The following is a 7,813-nucleotide window of genomic DNA, read 5'->3' as shown; positions in this document are numbered from 1 at the left end:
ATTTGTGGCAAGAACTTTACTAACAATGATCATTATGTTAAGGAACACGGCGCTGCAGTGTTTCACTTTTGTGACACTGAAAATTAATTTTGCTCACCATGCTGCAGTGCTGACATAGGACGATTCTGGAGTTGCAAAGCTAAAGACCAAAAAAAATTAAAGAATGTGTGCAGTTGAATGACTTGCATTGCACTGTTATTTTGGAGTTATGGTGTACGTTTTACCAAAAACAATCTTTTTGGTGCAGGACCTTGCAGGTTGAAATTGGGAAGACCTACCTTTTGCACTTTCCATGGCTTTGAACAATGTTTGTTGGTGGCAATAATTTCTACTCATTGGATGCCGAACTGGGTGAGTCTTTTAAGTAGGTACACTGAACAAGGAAACACAGCTTAGACTTCGGAAACAGTAAGAGGAAAAAAAAGGTACGGTGGTTTTCTAAAAGTAAGAAAATGGACAGAAATTCAAAGTAGTTCCCACATTGAATATAATGGTGATTACTTGTAGTGCCCATACTCATAAAGGTTCATTGTTAAGACCCTTCAAATTTTTGCTGTCATTTTCTCCTCCAGTTGTTCCAAATAAGAGCTATGTATACACGTGAAAGATGGTATATTTGACGATCACAAAAATCAAGAACATAGATCGAACAGCTGAGTACAGTTATCTGGGTAGCCAAACAGCAAGACCCGTGTTCTTAAATCTCAACATCCATTTCTTTTTCAACAGAAGCAAGCAAGCAACCTACCTCATTTATGCACCAACTAAAAACGCAACAGAGATCTCAACATCAGCATTCAAGTCGCTTTAAACCTTCAACTTGATAAAATGACCAAAACCAGCAACAAATTGTGTCCTGTATTTTACTTTTAACCCATCTCAAAAACACTGTAGAACATTCATGCAAGTCAATACACCCTCATTTTAACTGCTAAAAACCCATGATTGCACTCATTTTTCATAAATTTATGTTAATAACTTAGATACCAAGATGATCAACTCAGTCTCCAATTTCTACTCGGGAGTCGAATCCACGCGGTGGCCTTTTACGTGCCCAAGTTCCAACCCGAATGGAAAGGGAAAAAGTATATATTTTATATTTTATTCTCTAGATAGAGATCTTAAAGTTGAAACGAAACCCTCCTTCACACGCTCTTTCTGTCTCATATTCACTCGAAACTTTGCACTAAAAGGGAAAGTAAAGGAGGGGAAATAGCGGTGAGTTTTGAGAAGAGCGAAAGATGGTTGGTTACAGGGCAGAGGATGACTATGACTACCTTTTTAAGGTGGTGCTGATCGGTGATTCAGGAGTAGGGAAGTCTAATCTGCTCTCTAGGTTCACCAGGAACGAGTTTAGCCTCGAGTCCAAGTCCACTATTGGCGTTGAATTCGCTACTCGTAGCTTGAATGTTGATGGTAAGGTCATCAAGGCTCAGATTTGGGATACTGCTGGTCAAGAAAGGTATCACTTTTTCTATTACTTTGTCTTCCTTCATGGTCTGGATATGTTTAGTTCTCTGCTGATTTGCGAGCAAAGGTGAGCAAATATGGAAACGGAATTTTGTTCCCTTGGCTGCCTCGGGAAAGAAACTTAGATACTGCTAGAGTTTTTTTTAAGGTGATTCTGCTAGAGTTTGATTGGACCTGAAATTGGATTCAGCAAATTTCTCTTTTAGTTGTGCATTAGGGGAAAAAAAGGTTCTTGCTCTTTCTTATCTTGATCTGTTAGCAGCCTGTGCTTAAATGGTATCGTGGTTGCTTTTCTTTTACTAATCTTTTATTTAGATTTAGTTTGTTTTCGTAATACTAATGTGCTTGGTTTGAAAATAGATGGAACATAGATTTGAAATTGGATCAGCATATCTAAAATTTTCTTCTATCTCGTGATCTTGTTATATGAGCTGTTCGTATTTTATATAATTGTTATTAATGGCTTTGACAATGAGCAAGAAGCTATGTGATCATACTTTGCAGTAGTATGTTTACTTCCTACTAATATACAATATATGGTTCTACTTTATCGCATGGCTAAAATTGCATTATGATAATCTAGTTAACTCATCGGAATAAGTTGGGTTTAGAGAAACTGACAGAGTGTCTCTGGCTTGATGATAATCCAGTTTTTGTTTGTTACTTACCTGCTTCTGAATTTTGTAGTCATAAAGAAATGATGATTACTTACTGCTTACTGCTTACTGCTTACTGCTGCTTACTGCTTACTGTACTGCTTACTGCTTACTGCTTACTGCTTACTGCTTAGCTTACTGCTTACTGCTTACTGCTTACTGCTTATGCTTACTGCTTACTGCTTACTGCTTACTGCTACTGCTTACTGCTTACTGCTTACTGCTTACTGCTTATGCTTACTGCTTACTGCTTACTGCTATGCTTACTGCTTACTGCTTACTTACTGCTTACTGCTTACTGCTTATGCTTACTGCTTACTGCTTACTGCTTACTGCTTGCTTACTGCTTACTGCGTACTGCTTACTGCTTACTGCTTACTGCTTACTGCTTACTTACTCTTACTGCTTACTGCTTACTGCTTACTGCTTACTGCTTACTGCTTATGCTACTGCTTACTGCTTACTGCTTACTGCTTACTGCTTACTGCTTATGCGTACTGCTTACTGCTTACATGTGTGTAGGGAACTTGCAAATCTAGAAAACTTGTTTGCTGTTCAAGTGTGACGGGGATTGTAGCTAGTTTATAGTAAATTGGTGATGGAAGTATGGCTTGAAAACTAAATAGATGCCAGTTGTTTAGAGGGACCTTTAAGTCATTGTTGTATGACTATTCAGGATGTTGCAGGGAAGGATTAGTGCTTTAGTACTATTTTATACTACTCGAGCTTAAGGGGCTTCTAGTTCTTTTTTTAGTCAAATAATGTTGTAGTTGAGCATCTAACTATTATAATCTGGGTGAGATATTGTTGAACACTATTGATTTGACAAGTGTTTTGTTAATTTTAGTTTATGAAATCAAACATTTCCCATATGAAAAGTCCCTTGGATCTAGGTTTGAGCAAACTCCTCATTGTTGATATATCCTTCCAGCTATCCTCTGCCGAGTCCCGTAAAGCTTCCACCCTTATCTTGTGTTGCTGAGTACGGCAGCCTCCCACCCATTTGTCCATTTTGTATAACCGTTACCTATCGTTGCCCATGTGATAATCATTCTCGGAAATGCTGTCTGCCGCCATTGTTTCCCCAGCCACACCCTCTCAACCTTCTATTCTGTCATATACCCAAAATTTTGAACTGCCCTCGGAAATCAGAATGGCTGAGCAATTGTTCTGTTGCCACCATAGCTTGTTTGGATTCCAAGACTACAGGATTTTGGTAGACAAATGACATGATTAATTTGAACATTAAATTGAAGTCATAGAAAAGAGATGGAAATAAGTGTTAGCATGTCCAACTACTTTTGTAACTGAAATTGTGGGTGCATAGAGATCCAAGAGAGTGAGAAAACAATAAACTAGCACTTCACATGTCTATCAGAAGGGTGGGTTCTTATGTCAGTGAACGAAATACTATTAACTTGGAGGAATAGTATGCTGGCTCTGCGGCTGAGATGCTTAATAACCCAAAGCTATAGCCAATTTAAGCATTGATGCAGTGATGATATTGCCTCATTTTTCTGTTATTGCAAGATATGTTGTACCTCTAATGTTGCCGTGCTGTTACCGTTATGGAGTGTTGGTGTCATGGCCTGAGTGGATTGATTTTCCTGTTCTATTAGGGTAAAAAGCTACTAAGTTGTCATATGTTTTTTGAGGCAAGTCGTTTCTTTGAAAATGAAACCGTAAGGTTCTGACTTCGTCCTTGGAATAGCAGGAAGACTGGGTTCGGTAAACTTGATAATAAGCCCAGAGGAAAAATAAGATCATCCGATTTAGCAATTTTTGCTGCTGACATATGTAATCTCTATATGGTTTTGGATTCAGATAAAGATTGATGAAATTGCTTTCACACCAGCTGGGCTAGTGTAGCTTTTATCTCGAAATGCATGAATGAACCCTTGGATTTCTAGGGAAAATGGGTATAGTGTTAATTAGGGTCGATGAGGTTAAATGGCTGGATGGTTGTTGCATTTAAAGCCTAGTTCTTTTGTACTCAGATGAGAGTTAGGGATAAATTTGTTCTAATTCCAGATTTATGACATCTTGTATTAACCATCTGTCCCGTGCTATTCTGCTTCTTCTATATTGTTTTTATGAACTCCTCTGTTCACACTGTTAGGTACCGTGCCATCACAAGTGCCTATTACCGAGGAGCTGCTGGTGCGCTACTTGTGTACGATGTTACCCGACACTCCACATTTGAAAATGTCGAGAGGTGGTTAAGAGAGTTGAGGGATCACACGGATCCCAAAACGTGTCATGCTCGTCGCAACAAATCAGATCTGCGACACCTTGTGGCCGTGCCAGCCGAGGATGGGAAATCCTTCGCGGAGAAAGAAAGAGTCCCTACTTCATGGAAACTTCAGCCCTGGAAGCAACAAACGTGAGAACGCGTTCGCTGAAGTTCTTACGCAGATTTACCATATCGTCAGCAAGAAGGCGATGGAGACGGGTGATGAAGGGGCTGCTTCAGCTGTCCCTTCCAAGGGGGAGAGAATCGACGTCGGAAAAGATGTGTCTGCGATGAAGAAAGGGGGTTGCTGCTCAAGCTAAGGATGAAGATATTAGAATCTGCAGTCTATGATGCAGGGCAGGCAATGGGATTTATTTGTGAAACCTTGGTTTTGTAAAAAAATTCTTAAAAATGGTACCTATAGTGGGCTGGAATTGATTTATTTTTACATTAAAAAAATTTCCATATGGCTGTAATTTTAGATGGCTTTTTACATCATTTCATTTAGATCCACCGAAAATTGAAAAATCATTCTATTGTAGATTGGCACACATATTTAATTAACGGCATTTGTCGCAATATAATGGAAGGATGAGAAGATGTTATTTATATACGTCCCCACAGCTCATTGCTGACGTTACCCCACCTCTATAATATGTTAAGCTGCAAATCAGGGCTTTATCTATTACTAAAATATTTCAAATTACATAATTGAAATAAGCATTTTGGCTTGATCTCAATTGTTAACGAATTAAAAGCAATTTAAACGTTTGATCTTTAGTTACGTATCAACTTGGGCAATCCCTCCTATATTTTTATCATTATTAAATAATTAATATTTTAACAGGAATTATAATATTGCAAGCTTCTTTTGCTTGGGAAGAAACTTATGATACAAGCAAAGGTTAGCTTAATCTAAAATCAAGTGAAAACTCTGCCTTCCATACATAAAAAAACAGCTGAGGTTTGAATGAATGACAAGAAGTCAATATTTTACAGGTTGGGTTTTAGGAACAAACTTTTTCCATGGCACCTGCGGTAGTTTTAATATACGGTTAAAAAAATACGTTATCGGTTTTGTTATTATTTTAAATAATAAAACCGGTAAAAAATGACCGAAAATATTATTATTTCTACTGGTTTTGTTATTATTATTAATTATTGATATAGGTAAACACATTAAAAAAAACCTGGTAAAAAAATAATATTTTCGGTAAAGCGCTATCTAAAATATTATTTTTTACCGAATTTTTTCTACTACGTTTACCTATATCAATAATTAAAACCGATAAAAATAATAATGTTTTCGATCATTTTTTATTAATTTTATTATTTAAATAATAACAAAATCGATAATACTTTTTTTAATAATATATTAAAGCTACTCACCATAAAAAATGGCCCCAACCCAATCAAAAATATCAGAACCTTATGAGGTTCCGATAGGTTTAACCACATCCAACTTGGCTCTGGTACACGTAGGCCAATTCTAGATGCTAATTGTTGCACCTTCATTCATATTTTCGTAAAAATCCAAACTTCTACCCCTCGGTCAAATATGTAATTTCCATGCACCCATTTAACATTTATGATTATTTATTTTAAAAACATTTACTATAATCATTTATTATATTTTGTAAATATATATAACGATTAAAATGCGATGATTTGTGTTTGCACTTCGGTAAATCATATTGTGTTTATGTATGCACAACGAGTAAAATAAAAGGGTGTTTTTATCTTACATTATCTAATCTTATATCATTTAGTTGTTTTTTAAAAACATTTAAATATATATATTGAATGATTGAATATAAGACGTATGTACATATTATTTAATTTACTCAGTTTGTGTTTGTATTCTTGTTAATATATCTTTTTTTCTTTTTCTTTTGAAATGTATGGATTTCTATGCATTGATAGAGGAACATATAAAGCCGGATAATCAAAAGTGTTTCATTAAAAAAAAAAAAAAACTTCCCTAAGACGTAAGCGGAGGAAAAAGAGTACAGCTTCCGATGTTCAAAGAGAACAACGTTTAACAAATCCATACAACCAACACATTCAAGCAATCACCTACAAGAGATTAACCAACACAATTCAATCTACCACCTACAGGGAACTAAGAGCCGATTAAGTAGCAAGATTTACAACACAAAGAACCAGCAACATGAGCAGACAAGGGATAAATCTTGAGCGTTCAGCAAGCTTTTTGATTATTGCCTCACGATCTTGCACCCTAATACAGCTGTCAAGGCGGCCAGTAGCAAACCAAAGGAGACCAATACAACAACAATAACAGCACAACCAGAGGTAACCAGATAAACATTAATTCCCATCTCTGCAATCAAAAAAAGAACACAAGCCAGAACCCCAGCCAAGACGATGAACCAGAAAACATGGGATAACCAGATTGTCAACTATTAGTGGAAGCAAGCAAGAGCGAGTATGTAACAAGCAGCTAGGAAGCCACTCGCCATACAAGACTAGAGTCACCGTACCGAACATCAATGAAAAAGCGAGAAAGAAGCAAGACAAGAATGCCACGAGAATACAATAACGTTGTGGATCAAGAGTAGATGCACATACCGTTAGTGAAATCAAGGATGGAGGGGAACAGAATTGGCCATGTAACACCCATAGCTCATATATATCTCGTAATACGAGCTAAAGATTCACATCAATTCAACCTACATTGTTGAGCCTAAAGGCTTAAAATTTTTGTTTCGATTTAAAATTTTTTTATCATTTAATTTTTTCCCCTTTAGTATGCATAGTCATAACATAATATTTATCGTTCTAAATAAAGCTGATTTTATGCAACAAATAGGCAGTTCCATACTGTTTCATATCTATATACAACTGTCTAATTTTGCTTGGTTTAAACCCATTTATAATCATTCATAATATTCATCTATAAATACGATTATAATTAAAATTAACCAAACATTAAAATGGTTCTAAATTGCTATTTCAGACCCCTTTTTAATATAAATTCGATAAAACAACCCAACGAATATATGTACATGCCACTAATAAGTCAAAGTTAAGATGTCTTATTGATATTGTCGGTAGGTTTGATTTCCACAAGATGCTAGCACGCTCCTCACTTCACGTTCTTTTCTTTACTCAAACCTACGCATAAAATCATCACGCGCTAAGTAAAACTTAGTAAGGCAGTAGCATATCTAAATTGAGATAAAACATAAGATTTCGTAAAATATTATAAACATAAATCTGAAATTAAAATAAAAGTATTAAAATTTTCAAACCAGGTTATTCATGTTGTTTTCCTATTGAAAACCTGAAAATCATCATCTCGTGATTTTATCAAAAATCATGTAAATCAACATTAAATATCATAAACAACTCATGTTCTTTTCATCCGAACATATTTCAGAACTTTCATTTCAATTGCACATTCATTTCTTTCATATTCTGTCATAACTTTAAC

The 7,813-nt window shown here is 35.9% G+C and overlaps 1 pseudogene; it reads left to right on the top strand.

The window, feature by feature from the left end:
• The first annotated feature begins 1,122 nt into the window (after positions 1 to 1,122).
• LOC120194823 lies at positions 1,123 to 4,781 on the top strand (annotated as a pseudogene).
• Positions 4,782 to 7,813: the final 3,032 nt, after the last annotated feature.

The sequence above is a fragment of the Hibiscus syriacus genome, unplaced genomic scaffold, assembly GCF_006381635.1.
Source record: "Hibiscus syriacus cultivar Baekdansim isolate YM2019G1 unplaced genomic scaffold, ASM638163v2 tig00117002_pilon, whole genome shotgun sequence".
NCBI classification, from domain to species: Eukaryota; Viridiplantae; Streptophyta; class Magnoliopsida; order Malvales; family Malvaceae; genus Hibiscus; species Hibiscus syriacus.
This window is presented reverse-complemented; position numbering and strand designations above follow the sequence as displayed.